The following is a 16,170-nucleotide window of genomic DNA, read 5'->3' as shown; positions in this document are numbered from 1 at the left end:
AATCCTAAACAGATCGGGGACCACATATGGAGCAAGATGATTAGATTATAAGAAATCCAATCACATTTGCTGCCCCAGCTTATATTTTTAAGCATTTGGGATCAGGCTTTCTGCTCAATTATGAATATTTTACATGCAGCAGAGATAAAGTTATTACGTTCATCTCTCCATCTTGTCCCCACAGGAATAGTATTCATTTTAATGTTTGATTGGAGGAATTTCATGAATAAGTTAACATTACATCTAATCTGGCAGGGTTGTTGTAAATTGTCATAGTGAACCTACAGTTCATGATAGTCATAGATAGACTATAGAAGAGAGAAAACAAAATAAACTCATGCATATATATACAGAAGGGGAAAAGTAATTTCCATGCTTTGTTTATTTTAATTTTGTTATTCAATTTTAACAAGCGGGATATTTCACGGAAGAACTTAACAATAAGAGTTAATTTTCTGTGAAACATTTTTTAGCAGAAGCTCTTTATTGAGCAAATCCCTCCAAATGTTAAGTATAAAAACAGAAAATCATGGAGCTTATCCTACAGCCATCTCATGCTACATCACTTGATACCACCCTCCCTTGTGATACAGAACATCCCCTACTGTGACTTAGCTTGCCACAGTAGCAATGAAATCCTATCATCTCCTGTTCCAGTATCCCTGGCTGAGCACAGATCAGTAAGCAGCAATTCAATTTGTTAAATGGAATGTCTTTGTTTTTTGAATAAGCTTCCTGCACATTTATCTAGGTGTTGAGCAAATGCCTTCAGGATGGTAGAAGAGAATGGAAGGTAGACTGGGGCTTGTCTTCAACTACCTGGAAAGCCTTCTTTGTAACCTCTGTGGGCCTTACCCAGTCTGCTCCAAAAGAAAGTCTCAGCATTGAGTGTAGCCGTAAATACTCAGGTTCTCTGGGCTTTGGGTCCCTTTATCTATAATCATTACATTATAGCAATAACTAGAAGCTCAGCACAAGCCTCTTGCTATTTCTATGAGATCTAAGAGCTACTGACCCCACACAAACATTCCCCCCTCTGAACAGTCATTCCGCCTCCTTTACCTACCCCATTGAACCTCCTGCTTTTGAGAATAGCAAAATCTTTCTTTACACAAGTCAAAACTGCATGCGAAGCAGGGACCTCCATGCCAGGTCTGATAGCCAGTGCTTCCAGGCCTGTGTTAGCAAAGGAACATAGGACTTCCACCACTTCCTGTGCCTTCAGCACCCTCCAGACCTTTCTATGGCCTATTCTCTATACTCCTTTTCTGTGACAGTCTCCTTTACAACCCTGACACCCCCTGTATGCTGTGTCTTCTCCAATGTCTTCTTCAGCCTACTGTCTCCTACTTCCTCCTGATTGTTTTCTATTCCCCTCTGATCTAGTAAATTTACACACAAATGGGCAGGAGTACAGGTCCTTGCAAAGTTGCAGAGGGCCTTGTAGAACAACTAGCACAGCTTTTTGTCCACGGGCAAGCCTTAAAGGTCGCAATATAGCCAAAAGGTCCCTTAGGGAATACTCACTGTGGAAATACAGAGCTAGCAGATCTGATTCAGCTCCTTTCCTTCCCATAGACCAAAAGTTTTGCCTGGGGTGAATTTTCCACTTAGAAGGGTTGATTATAAAAATTTTCGTGTTAATTCTTCTGACATCGTGGGTAAGAGAGTGCAAGCCCTCAGGCAGCCCCTGAAGGAAGCAGTCTGACAGGCTGTAGAAAGCAAGAATTGCTATACAGGGGGTTATTGTTCAGGAGGTTATTGGTTATATGCTAGGACAGCCTAATAACCATAGACTGCTTTATCTTGTCTCACACGTTGGTCTGCAGCAGAAGTCTTAGCAGGAGTTGGAAGATCTTTGCTGTAGAATAGAAGAACACCTAAGACCAGTGATTAACAGCAGTGACTGGAGTAAGTTAATGCTTCAGGGTCTTTAGGAAAGTCATACTGGTTTTTTTTTTGTTTTGTTTTTTTTTTCCCCCGCAAACATGACTGCTCTAAATTTGCCAGCTATTTTATAGACTCATTAATTTTTCACCAGGGAAGGATAAATGAGTGGCTGGAGAGGAGCTCAGAATAGAGGCTATTTACACTTAATTTATAAATTATGAACCTGAAAGATGATGCTTTATGGTGCTTCATATCATTTGATAGTGAAATGGAACAAATAACTGCTTCTACACTGAATCTGGCTTAACATTAACATCTATGCTTCCAGGCAGTTTCTAACAGCAGTGACAGTGAGCACTGCTCAGCCCTTTGGTGGAAGAGAGGGTTCCTTTGCAAAATTCTTCTCAGCTCATTTTCCTCTTTCGTGTGGCAGATGTTTGGCCCCCACGTTCTGTAGATCATGGGCTATCCATTAGAGTCCTGGCATGGTCTATACACAGACGGTGACTCTGTCCTGACTCCAGAACCACGTGGCCTCGTCTCTATCCCTCAGGAAGTGTGAGTCAGACTCACTTATCCCTACCAAGACTCCTCCAAATTACCCCTGGAGATTTCTATGGCATAAGGGTGAAACTATGGTAAACTAAGGCAGTTCTGGTGGTACATCCATTCTGCAGAATTACTTGAAATATTTGGGGCAGGGTGAAGAGATATTGCCCTTTCTGTGCCTCAGTTGTACTTCAGTGAGCCCTAGTCTCCATGGGCAAATGCCTGGACTCATGGAAGGGCCTCTGGAGTCCTGTGATGGGGGCAAGAGGTGGTGATGGCACTGCAAACACAACTGCACACACCTTTGGGCCATTCTTTACACAATACTTACAGGGACTGAGTTTGCACCAGAGACAAATGTGTGCAAAGAAAGCACAACCACAAACACACATGGGACAGATTCGATACTTCCTTTACTGACACAGCTGTTTACATGTCATGCTCAATTTACCTTGAAATACCATTTCTGACATTAGATTAGCTCTGATGTTGCCCAGCATTTCAGATTTATTCCTGACACTGGCTTCATTTATTTCTCAGCTTGGCCAGTAGCCACTTCTTACTGAGTCTTGTCTTTAGATTTCAGTGTGAAATGAAATTTCAAGACCTTTTTAGCACTTCCTGTCAGTGTGCAGCTTTCCAGGAAGCTGCTCAGAGTAGGACAGCTTCACCATGAGCTAGTCTCAGAAACCAGTCCTGTAAGTGATGGCCTGGCCTGCTAAATCCTCTCACTGGCCCCTCAGCTGATGACTGCGACATGGGTCTGGCAGCATGTGTTAGGCTCTTTGTGTCCATGTATCTCGAATCCTTCTTCCCTTTGAGATGCTTTGGAGAGGCCTCAGAATTTACAGTAACCCATTGCAACCATAGATCACTCCAATAGTGAATTATAAAGGGCGTGGGATAGCCAGGCCAACTGTAGGGCAGTCTACTCACTGTAGGGACTGCTAGCCACCCTTTATACTGTTCTGTCCTGCCCACTGCTCCAGTGTTCAGGAATCTTTGGGGGATTCTGGTAATACCAAACTGTTTCAGACTGAAGTCTCCTCAAAGGTCTGAAAAACAAATTGTCAGAAATAGTGATCATTAGATATCTCTGAGCTCTCCTTCTTGGTCTGTGAGCGTCTGTGGAATTCATTTGATGCCTTATTATTCCTTCTCTGCATTGTTCTTGACTTGATTCAGGCTTGATTTGAATTGGTGTCTGTCTAATATCAGAAAGGATATTTAGAATAAATAACCTACTGTTGTGACGTAGCCAGGGCGTTGGCATCTGTACGTGTATCTGAATTGTGTGTCAGTTTACATTTTTGGTACTTCCCTTGAGTGATGGTGAGAAATTGCTTGTGCTAGAGTTCACTAGCCATAAAACAGGTTGTGTATCAGCATAGCCTGCCCTGTGTAATTGGAAGTAAAGGCACTAGGTTTTGCCATTTCCTGCCCTGAATGCTTTCCACATTGAGCCATTTATGTTTGGGTGGCATTTTCCTCCTAGGCTGCTGGGAACTCATTTTTCTGGCCGTTGTGTTATACAAAATTCAGAGAGTGAGATGGGAGCAGGGTGCTGTGCCTGACTCATCAACATTGGAAAAAACAAATTTCACAGCCATGAGGACATAGGGTTGGTACTGGGCCAAGAATGGGTTGTTCCTGCCACAGAAGGGGTTATCTTAGGAGGAAGGGGCCACATGCTTCATCTCTTCCCTTTGCAGATGTCATGGCTGCCAGCTGGCTCTGTGGGACTCAAGGCCACAGTCACAACTGCTTTGCTCTCTAACTTGCTTCCCAGCATGATTGCTTCATGTTCACCTTTACAGATACAGGGCAAAATGGCTGTAAAAAAAGGTGTCATTTCAAGATATGACCAACCATGAGTAAATGGCAGGCAGCTGCTGAACTTGTGGAAATAGAAATGAGCAGAATGGTGATCTTTGGGAGGTATTTAATTCTCGCAGCAGACACTGTACATGGAGGAATTATAAGCCATTTGGAGGGTCAAAAGATGTCTCTTGCTGAGACTGATTCCCTGTTTTTCTTCAAATTCAGTTAGGCCCAGAGCAATAGGGATGCTGTTCCAGATGGTAGGGGCAGCACAGGAGCATTAACTACTCTCTGGGACATAGACAGGAGCAGAGGGAAAGAGAGGAGCTGCCATCTGAGGAGCATAGGGAATGAGTTGGTGAATAGAAAGCCAAGAGGTCAGACAGAGGAGGGAGTGGGAGCAGCCGTACCATTTTAGCTCCAGGTCAGTGCTTCCCAAGGCTGGACTCTAATGGATGGGAGGAGCTCTTTTTCTATTTCCATTTTTACAATGTAGGTTTGTCAGATTTTCTTGGCTGGAGCAACATACACAAAGTTGTTATTTTCCTTTATTAGCTTCTACAACCTGGCACTACATAGGCCAAAGAATGAAAATCTCTTCCTCCATCACCTGGCTCCTGGGATGAATTGTCTGACATATGGTGACTCAGTTTTATATTTCTGATTTATGCTAATAAATCCCCTTTTCACATGGGGAATGGGGAGAGAATCACAAAAGTGGAGACTTTAATGAGGAACAAGTAACTGCTGGGAAACCAAATGCTGATAAATGTCTACTCTGAGAGAATACCTTTCAAAACAAAACTTCTCCCAGCACTATTTTCAGGAAAACAACAGTCAATTCCTAAAGGAATTAATCTCTTCGTAATCACCGCCGATGAGCATCTTGATCACAGTAGCTGAATGGTAGTGCTGCTGTCAGCAGGAGATTTCTGTTAATAGATTAAAAATGCTTTTTTCTCTGCAGTGTGCACCTGACATATATCTGAGAGAATGAAATAAAATCTGATAAAACATCTTGGCTGAGACAAAGATACTAAAAGTGAGTTTAGGGCAAAGGGTGGGGAAGGAAAGTGCATTTTCCTCAAAGGATCTACTCAGAAAATACAAAGCAGATTTTCAGAAAAATGCATTCAAAGAAATAATCTCTCCCTGGCATCAAATTTTAACTCCAAGACCCCAAGGAAATGAAATTCACCTTCATACTCCAACTTGCCAATCTGATTCAGCCATAGAAGAAAGCCAAACTAGGGAATGCACATTGCACTCCTATAAAGATGTGAAATCTAACAGCTGGCTAAGGAAAGTCAGCAGTCTAAATGGTCAAGACAAATGAGACATTGTTTGGGCCAGATTGGCTCTATTTCTGGGTTTCATAAGCCCACATGTGAGCTCTCTGAACTTTAGAGCAGATGATCAAGTTAGCTCCGTTGTGTGGTTATGAGTAAGCCAGCTAAGTCTTTTCAAAGTTTTCTTTCTTTTTTTTTTCTTTCTCTCTCTTTTTTTTTTTTTTTTTAATACAGGTTTTACACCTTTATGCAGCAAACTCTTCTTTCCTTCCTTCACAACAAGAGCAAAAATGCTCAAGGGCCCCAATCTGCAAGCACATACTCATGAATAATTCCTTCACAGTTAAAAAAGCTTCTCATGCTGGTGAAGTTACGCATAGGGGCAGGCAGTTATGAAGTTGAACCTTTGGCTCAGAGAACCTGTTCAGGCTTAGAAAGATGCTTAGAATGTATTTATAATTGCACACATTTAAAAAGCTAATGAAAAATGAATAATACTACAAACAACACAGCCTAACAAGAGGCAAGCCCCTTGTTTTTGAGATAGGAATTCAGTACCATTTGATCTTCTCTCCATATTTGCTTAATGCAGAAATGAGGTTGACAAATTTGGCAGTCTGACCTTTTATTTTCCACTTACTAGAACAAAACGTGTGACAACCTCTCCAAGCTGCTTTGAGAGTATCTACCTGTTCACTTTGGACATAAGAGACCTCAAAAATTTCCAGTTCTCAAAAAGCTCTTTTCAGTGTTGGCAGCTCCCACAGCAGGTTCTGAGACTGCACCTACCTTATTTTTTTGTAAAGCCTGAGGGACGTACATCCACACTGCATACTGCAGTGCAGTGGAGAGGTGCCAGGGCCATATGCTGGCTGATCCCAGTCAGGCCACTCACAGCATCGTATTGATCCATGCAGGCCCATACCAGAGAAGCAGGCTGAGCATTTTCGCAAGGGGTGAGCTGGACCCTGGTGGGGGGAGCTGCTTTGTTCTTCTTGGCCAGAAGCACCTAAAAGTTGTGCAAAGAGAGCACAGGTGCTCTCTTTATATTACATTAATGCTCAGGGAAGGATATGATATCTGCTCCTTCTGAGCTCCCCCACTGTAAACCACATTGCAAAGAAGTTCTTGATGGCAAAAGTGGCTCCAGAGTCATACCTCCTTGACCACCCCATACAGCTAATGCCTGTGCTCTGCTCTGCTGCAGTTCAATACGGCTTGAACTTTGCTGATGTCCACTCTCCTTCCAGCTTAACAGAGTAGAAGAAGAGTGGAAGCTGGTAGGAAGGCATGCCAGAAACTGCCTTTTCTTTCTAATGTAGGTTGAATGTTGAATGTGGTTGGCAGGATGTGCTAGGAACTTTCACTGAAGGCAGGGGATAAAACTGTTCTTCCTGCTGGAGGTACTGTGCAAAGTCATCAACTTTGGCTGAGCTACTGTGGATCCAGAGCTCATTTCTTACTAGGTTCTTTTGGTTGATGGAGACCAAATACTCGTGAAGGAAGTGCCCTCATTGTACTACATAGCATTTAAATATGCAGATGCAAAGGTTTCAAACTCAGCATGCTTATAAAGTCTTCCTATAAGGCCTAAATTTGTTTAAAAAGATCTAATTAAAATCTGTTCTGGGTTTTGTTGGTAGTGGTGTTTTATGTCTTAAAATAAAGAGATAGTCTGTCTTCCCCAGCCTTTTCTTTCTTTTGGATATGAAAAATGGGGTGGTATAATGCCAGCTGGTCAAAACAGAGGAACACAAGTCGTGTCTGATACAACATTGGTTACCTTTTCCTTGAGCCCTTTCTCTTGCTCTTCCAGTTCCTATTCTCTCTATATGTTCCCTCCCCAATTACTTTCCTTTCACATTGCTGATAATCTGATCCAGACCTATCACTGGGAGACTTTCCACTGAGTTGAGCATGCTTTGAGTGGGCCCATACCTCACACATGGCCTTAGTCAGTCCCAGCCATAATGCTCTATAATGCAGTTTGTGAAGATGACATTTTCCTGTGAAGAAAATTTAGTACAGTAGTGAGGTTTCCAGTTTTCTCTGCATTTCTAATTTTCTCTCTACTGTTAACTCAGCCTATGACTCTGGGCAGATGTGTATCTTTGGTCTGCCCTGTCTGTTTAATGGGAAAATACGATACTTTTGCCTTTTTATTACACCCAGTGTCAGGAAGATTAAAGAAAGTTTGGGAAGTGTTTGTAAATCCTGGCAAAAATACAAACTATTATAGGTGCTTGAAATGAAAAACAACTAAATAGCCATCTGGAAATGATAGTAATGGCAAAAGAACTCTATCTAAAAGCAACATAAAACCATAACTTATAATATTCATAGCATGTGTGTAGCTGCTTATATGTTTTCCCTATATGAGAATACCAGTTTCTGAAACACACGTAAAAAAGTCATGAGTTAGGCTGCAATTTGCCAAGCTGTGCTGTCCCAGTAAATTTTGCCATCAGACACATCTAAGAAAGCTCAATGATGACTCCTGTGTGGTGAGATTACCTCTGTTTCTGTCTGCTAGTAATGGACTACCGGCACCTATGAGAGATGGTATATCAGCTTCCTAATTGTATTGTAATTTATATAGTTATCTGCAGTACACATTAGGCCACTGTCTCTGACCTTGAGAGTCCTGAGACAATGTGTTTTAATACTGCTTTTGGCAGAAGGTGATACACTCGGCCTCAGCTTTAACCCTGACAGCCCTTTATATCAGCACCTAATGGGACTTTAAAGCACATAGACAATAATGAAGAATTCATTTCACTGTATGAAGACTCACATAAAATGTAACACAGACTGACATGAAGCAAGAACAAGTCTTTTTTGGGAGAGAGGCTCAAGTTCTGGTGGATTTGGGTACTCTATAGTTTGAGCCTGCACATGCAAAATTCCGTATTTCACTGTGAAGACTGTCTTCATATTTAACACGTACTTACGGAACTGTAACGGTAAATAGATTTTATGATCAGGTCTATTCTGCACTGGAAATGTATCACTTTTGCACTTAGTTTGCATCATCTTTTGGAAGGTATGAATGACCCCATAAAATTCAAGGCAGGGAGGAGTCAGATTTTCAGGGCTGCATTCTGCCATTCACTGCATCACTTCTGCACTGTTTTGCTTTGCAAGTAAGGTCACCTTGTTCCATGTGCATTTTGTCGGTGACAGCCGTTTCCTCTCTTCCAGGGCAATGGACAGAGCCATTTCTGGCCCTGTACTGTCAACCCTGTCAGCGGGGTTTTTTGTAACAGGGCACTTCTCTTAGCTCCCAGTATGCCAACTCTACAGGCATTTCTGTAGCAGGAGTGGGGCATACCGCTGTGCAGGGATGGGAGCAAGGCCGGATGGTGGGGATATGTCAGATGTGAGACATCTCTAGCCAGTATTGCACCAAATGTGGAAATACTCCTAATGGGAAGCAGTGGCCTTTGCGACAGAGCGGGGAAGCCAGTGGGAAACACCTTTTTTGTGTGAAATCTCTTGAACACTTCATAGCAGCACTTAAAACTAAAGCAGGGGAGAAGGGCATGTTGGTTTTTAGAAAGTGTCGGTTCTATTTGGTGAGAAATTTGGTACCTGCTCCTCCAGCCTATCATTCAAAAGTTTTGAGGCTAAATTCTTGCCTCATCTGCTCTTGCTTTGTATTTCAGGAAGAAGAGATTCCCCCTTTTGCAGATCTCCTATTAAACAAGGGGCAAAATATGTTCCTCCCTGAGTACTAGTAACAGAGACACCCTCAAGAGAGCCATTGTACACCTTTACAGCAAGGCTAGGGGAGAGATCTTAGAGCTATCAGCTGAAGCAATGTCTGTAAACATGCCTACCTGACAGCATGACTCATGTGCCTCTCTGTTACAGGCATGAGGGAAGAGGGAGCTTTTAGTAGTGAGAATGTCATTTGTTATATATGATCTACCCATCCACCGCTTTTGCAAATTGAAGAACAGGTGTATTCATAGCACTGGAAAGCACCCGTGCTAGAGGTGATGGGTACATTATCATAATTACAAACAAGCATAAATATAATAGCATGAAATAATAATACTTCTAATTTAAGTGGGATTATGAGCTCCATCCAGGCATATGTAGTAGCTAACACTGACTTGTTCACTAAGCAATTCAGTGAGGAATTCTTTGTTCTTATGTCTCTAACCTCCTGAGTTTTAAGGGAAGCATACTTTCCTCTTTGGAGTTTTTCTTTTTTATATTTGTTAAGAATCAAAAGTCTTAAGGTGACTCAGATTTAAGGTCGAGAGAAAGAATTCTTATGTTTAGAAGGAAAAAAAAACATGACTTGTCCACTTAGTGATGCCGCTTGTTTCACAGAGTGGACATAAATGAGAGTGCAAGTTGCCTGTCTCCTTCCCAAATTAATCTTGAGAATTCAAGGCACGTCCTCCTGCACTTAAGTCAACTGTTTTCTGTTCGCACATCGTGACCCCTTTGTCCTTTCTGCACTGCTAAATGGAGCAGGGTGAGATGAGAGTTTAGCTGGGATCCAGTGTGGTGCTAATGGGGCACTTTCGTGGGGAGTCACCACTGGGAAAAGCTGAGAGTCACTGTTCTGGGCATTTCATTTTCTGAAGAGGGCAGCTTAACTAGGAGGCAGGACTATTGCCTTAAGACTGGCATTTACAAATAGATGAATACACTTTGAAATGAATGATAATCAGTTAATGTACTCCTACTTACGCTTTGTCTCATGACACTTATTAATGTTACCTGAGATGGACTGGCTGACAGATTTGTACTGCACAGTTTGTGGTTGAGGGTGCATTCAGACTTTCATCTCACATTGTTTATTCTCTTCACTGATTCACTGTTACACAACACTGCTGCCATTCAAAAGTCAGCTAGTGCCAAAAAAAAAAAAAAAAAAAAAAAGAGAGAGAGAGAGAGAGAGAGAATTCCCTGTTTTCCTGACTTCCACTGAAGTCCTGAATTTCTTTGCAGTATGTTTATAGACAGGATCTCAGCTCTTAGGTTGTTTTCCTGATCTCAGACAAGCAATCTAATCATAAGCAAGATCCTTATTTTGGGCAAGTCTGAGTCCTACCACTTAAGCCAGTCTTAAATTCATACCTTAGGTTCCCAACACTTTGTTCTTCCCTCTGATTCTAAAGTAAGCAGCACAATTGAGCAAATATTGAGTGTTTCCTGTTTTCATACTGCTCCCAATGAGCAGCTGAAAGGCAATCATTTAGCTGAGGACAAAATGATGGGACTTTGGGCAGTTTTATAGATGAAGATTTAGACAGTCGGATTTGTGCTTGTATTCAGTAATAATAACTGGCCATAATGGCTGAGTTTCTTAGCACCACACTGTATTTTTTTATAATATGGTGAAGAACTATGACAAAATAATCTTCCTAAAAGAATGCAAGCCAATAAAAGTGTAAATTCACATGTGCAAGTATTGATCTACAAGGTGAATTACAATATCATCAAAAAATCAATATGTAGCTGCAACTGCAAAATGTCAGCAGTTTTGCATCATTCTGAACAGTCAATAGCACTTTCCAAAACATCCAAAGTAGTTAAGACAGATGCAAAATGTTGCTATGTGAGTGGTTAAATTACAGGGCATCTCACTTTCATGATTTCTGATAATGGAATATGGAACTTTTCAACTTCAGTTCACTTTAAGATCCAACTAATATGACTGAGAGTTATGACTGTCCTCTGCAAAATGGTGCAAGTCTCATTCTCCAGGTAGATCTCTCTCTCCTCACTCCCTGTGTCTCCTCTCCTCCCCCTATATACCTTTCTATATAATTGCTTTTTGGTGCTTTGGATGAAATATATAAACGCCTCATTAGCCCAGTGAAAGGGTGCATAAAACCTGCCATCACAATGGGAGTGGAAAATGCACAAGGGTTGTGAATTGGTTGGAAAATCTTACTTACTTCTGAAAGACCTGAAAGGATCATCTTGTATAAACACTTCAAATAGTTTTGAAAGCATTTTTAAAATACTGAGGCCATGCAGTCTCATTGCATTAAGTAACTAAAACCTGAGCAACCGTACTGCTTCTGCTCTATGAAACCGCTCTACACAGCAGTTTCTTCCTGATAGCATGGGAGAATTGTTTTGTTGCATCCATTGCATTGTATCTGTCATGTCTCTATTTGTTGTGGCTGCTTTGTGGGTGAACAGAGGATGTTTATCTGCAGGGCTAATGTAGTGAGAATACCTGAGGAAGATCTGGCAAGGAGTCAGTGACTGGCAGAGTATGTGGTAGCAGTCCCAGCGTGTGAAACTACACATTGACCAAATTCCCATCAGGGCCAGGCATGCATATTCCGTTTTGTCAACAACGTCTAGCTACTTCTCAGGCAGTAGCTGCTCAAGGTTAGCACAGCTGAGATAAGGAAATAGTTCTAGTAGATTTAAGGGGCCCCTTACAAACAATGAGTCGAGTCCTGCCCAGGTATCCGACCTGCACCTCCAGCAGTCTCCCATCAGTGACCCCTGCTCACAGCTCCTGGGGCTCCCTGTGCAGCTTGTAGTGTTTTAACACTACCTTTATTAAAGCAATCCTGTTTAACGCCTTTTGAACCTTGAGTGTCTCTCTCCACTGGTACCAACCCCCTCTTGCCCACCTTGCGGTCACAGCTGCCGATCAATAACTTTCATCAACACTCACTTAGTTTTTAGAGTAGAGCACAATCGCACTGCACCATGAGATAAGGACAAGTCAGCGCGCTAGACGGCTTGGCGTGTTTCAGTATTACCTCTCTCTCAATACCATTCTGAGATAATCCAGTGAGCTCAAGTCAGTACAGTCTGTATTATACAAAGACACACAAAGTCTCTGGATAGTTTACTTGGCTTTCTACTGGAAACCCAGACTGACACCTTTTGTAAAGAAATTAGTCCTTGGGCTGGAGCTCTGCGGTGGAAAACCTTTGTGATGAGTTCAAGTTGCCAGTCATGGTTGAACCAGACTCTACTGATTGCAATCATGATGAAAGAAGTGAATCTTTAATTAAAAAATGAAAGAGTAGCAAAGAGGAAATGGACAAAGAAAAATTCTGAGTTCTCCACGCTGCAGTTACATCAGCATAGCTCCCAGGTTTCTGTAAAGGAACATCAGATTTATTCTTGTGTCTACTGTGCTACAGATTATAGTGCTGCAGATCTCCTGTTAGTTGTCCTTCATAGCTCTTTGGGTCATGAAAAAGAAACAGAGTCGGTTTCCTTCCTTTCAGAGTAAACATCAACTGTTTCTGGAGCAAGTTCTGGTACTCCTCTGCACACCTGTGACCTAGGATGATGCAGGGCTGTTGGCCATAAAAAGCCTGAAGCATGTTCCGTGGCTCAGCCCAAACTGCTCCCCGAGGATAACGGTGTGATTATTTGATTTGCCTCTTGGTGGTAAATTTTTCTTTAATTAAGAATTATTCAGTCAGCTTGTCAGTGAGCTGCTGGTTAATCCTTTCCAGAACATCCTCATCAAAGGTTGGTACAAATGGGACAGCATGGCATGATACAGGAGGGTTTGACCTGCCCATATTATAGTGGGTATCATCATGAAACTAGCTGTCAGGCTCTGAGAGCACTAATAGGTCTTAACTGCCCTGACCAGCTTCACCTGGGCCCTTCACATCCAGCCCTGCCCTTGGGCACAGGAGCTCTATTTAAGCTAAGCCCTGGGCTTTCATTTCTAGTCTGAGTTGTGTTGTAGGGGTGTTAGTCTCCAGCTCAGCATGGCTGTGCCCCTGTCTGGCTGTGGGTACTGTTGATCTGGACACTGAGCTGTGGCCTGGTTTCCCTGTGTGGTTTCTGATCTGTCATATGGGCCTGCCCAGGCTGTGTCTGACTATGGCTGCTGTCACTGGACCTGACTGACCTGTGGACTGGCTTCATTGTGGACCTGCCTCACCACCACAAACCTGCCAGCCGGTCTGGTCTTGTGGTTGGATCTGACTACCTCCAGCCAGCCATGCTTGTCCTGCTCAGGTACTGTGGGATGGGGCCTTGGCTGGTGCAGGTCCCTGCTGGCTGTGGTGTTATGCTCAGCTCCCTGTCCTTTAGGGAGCATCTGGCCCTGACCTTGGTCAAAGCTCTACCTGGGACAGTGTTTAGTATTAAGAACTTTTACAAGTGAAAGCTCTAGAATGAAATGTCTCCTTATAAACTGAGTGCCAACATGGAGCTAGTATTAAATATACTGGTGGCCTCTGTGCTTTTCCCCCACTCCCAAATCATGGTTCCCTGAGGATGTATGCAGTCATTGGAACAGCATGTTTTCTGTCTCTTGAGCATGGACTGCTGTGGGATTTATCAGCTAGTTCAAGTGTCCTCTATGCTGCAGAGGTGTTCTGTTTTTTGAAGATAGGGCTTATAGGTACTGCTTCCATGGGAGGCTGCCTGGAGCAGAGGTTCCCAAGCTAAATCTGGATGCTGAGGCTGGCATGTTCTGTTTGGGTTTGTGTTCAGTCGGATGGTGTCACGTGGGCTTCCAGCACCTCTCCAGTGCTGGTCTCAGTGTTTGTACAGTAGCTTGCAGCCTCAGGGAGAGGCAGCTGAGGCTGGCAGAGCAGGCAGGCAGGAGGAGGTGCTATCCTTTGGCACCTTCAGAGAAAAGTAGTGGTGTGATGGTGGCTGATGTGTGCTAGTACTCAGTGCAGGCTGGAGCCAGGAAGCCTTTAGGTGACTTTGCAGGAGCTCTGCTTGGTCTTGGAGATCAGACAGACTGTTTCTTGGACTGCTGCAGGGCACTGAAGGCAGGATAGTTTAAAGCAGGCTAACGCAGTTTGTAGCTGTCCCCTGGTGTGCCCTAGAGGAAGCCCTGAGCAGGTTCCAGTACCTCCTGAAAATAGCTAAGCAGTCTGTGGGAGGCCACAGTCTACTACTTCAGTTTTCTCCCTTTGTCTGTTGCTACTCAAAGATTTTATTCATAAAAATCTTCATCCTTAATGGCAGCATCCTATCAGCTAGTGTGACACCTTAACCCAGTACTCTGGGATGTTTGATCTTGATTTGGCTTGGTTGCTCTGTGGAATCTGCATCACCCCTCACAGTGGTGCTGCTGCAGGCAATGCGATGCAGTGGGCATGTGCTGCAGGCTCCCTCCCTGGGCCAAGGCAGGTGGGACACAGCACACTTGCTCCAGGCTGCTCTGGGGAGTGCTCAGAACACTGTGGCCCAGAAGGAACCAAAAGCTTGCTGACACTTATGAATAACTTAATTTCTCCTTCCCCTGTCACCACAAAGTAGTACCATGATACTGGTACCATACAAGCAACTAACCCTTCCTAAGCATGACCTCAGTATGTATGCTGTCTCCTACAAATGCAGGAAAAGGTTACAGTAAAACTTCATAAAAAATATTTGAGTTCAAAGTCATTTTTGCAAGTAAAAGGTGTCTAGCTGTCCCCTAAATATGCTACAACTCTGCAGTAAGTGAGAGTTGCTGGGGGCAGATGGAGACACCAGGTGATTTAACTCTTCTCTGCCCACCCAGTGTTTAATGCACAAGCCAGCTATTACACTGGGCTGTTGCACTGTGCGTGTAAGAACCAGACTTACAATTGCAGCATCCTTTGCAGCGGCTATCAGCCAGGCACTGCTCAAGAGTGTTGTAGATGCCTTTGGAGAGCTGTTCATGTGGAGCAGGGAAAGATAAGGCTTTAACATAATCATCCGTGGCAGGAGCTGTGATCCTGTGTGTCTCAGCAATTGTTGGGCTGCCCTGGGTCTGTGAATCGCCTGTTAGCAAAGAGGAAATGGATGATGCTTCTGTGGAGTGATGGCTTCTTCATTGCTGGTTGTCCTCTATCTGACAGACTGCTCTGTTTGACAGCTGAGGGAAAATGGAGGAGTTTGCAGTTCTTTAGAGAAGGCAAGAGAACAAACGAAACATAGTTCAGTCATCACTGCTGCAGCTGTACTGGGCTATTTATAAGTTCTCAGATAGGGAAAAGTGTCTGCCTGCAAGCATGTGGAACAAGCTAGAGAAACACCCCCTTGAATCTGTCTTTACAGCCAGTTCCTGCAGACTGTGGGAAATGTTTCTCTTCAGCAGAGTCAGGGACAGCAAAGGACATAACAGGCAAAAGGTTAACATAATCTAGGTGACCCTGCTTGAGCAGAGGGGTTGGATTACATGAGGTCCCTTCCAGCCTTACCCATTCTGTGAAGAGATGCTCTGTCCCCACTGCCTGCTCGTGCTGGGATGTGGGATCTCTGCTGTTGGGTGGATAGCTCAGCTTCCCAGTCTGTGCCTCTGTCCACCTCCTGCTCATGGTGCTGAGTGAGATGGGGGACAGACCATGCTTCCAAAATGTATGATTTACTATGCTGTGAAGTTTATTGGACTTCAGATTTTAACTGACATGCAACAGTTCAAAGGATTTAGCTTGAATTGTTATCACTTGAACTGTTAGTCCTGGGGGGCTTAGGCTGGATCTGTATGTACAGATACAGGATGCTGCTTTCCAAGGAAGTTTTTACTTGAAAACAAAGCATAGGAGGATACATGAAGGGTGCCACAAAGATGTTATGACCTGAGTCAGAATGAGGAGAAATCAGGTGATTTTTAGATAACTATATAAAAAATGGAAGCCCTGCTTCAGCCCAGGTGAGCCCAAGAGGGGCAGGA

The sequence above is a fragment of the Rhea pennata genome, chromosome 7 (assembly GCF_028389875.1).
Source record: "Rhea pennata isolate bPtePen1 chromosome 7, bPtePen1.pri, whole genome shotgun sequence".
Lineage (NCBI taxonomy): Eukaryota > Metazoa > Chordata > Aves > Rheiformes > Rheidae > Rhea > Rhea pennata.
This window is presented reverse-complemented; position numbering follows the sequence as displayed.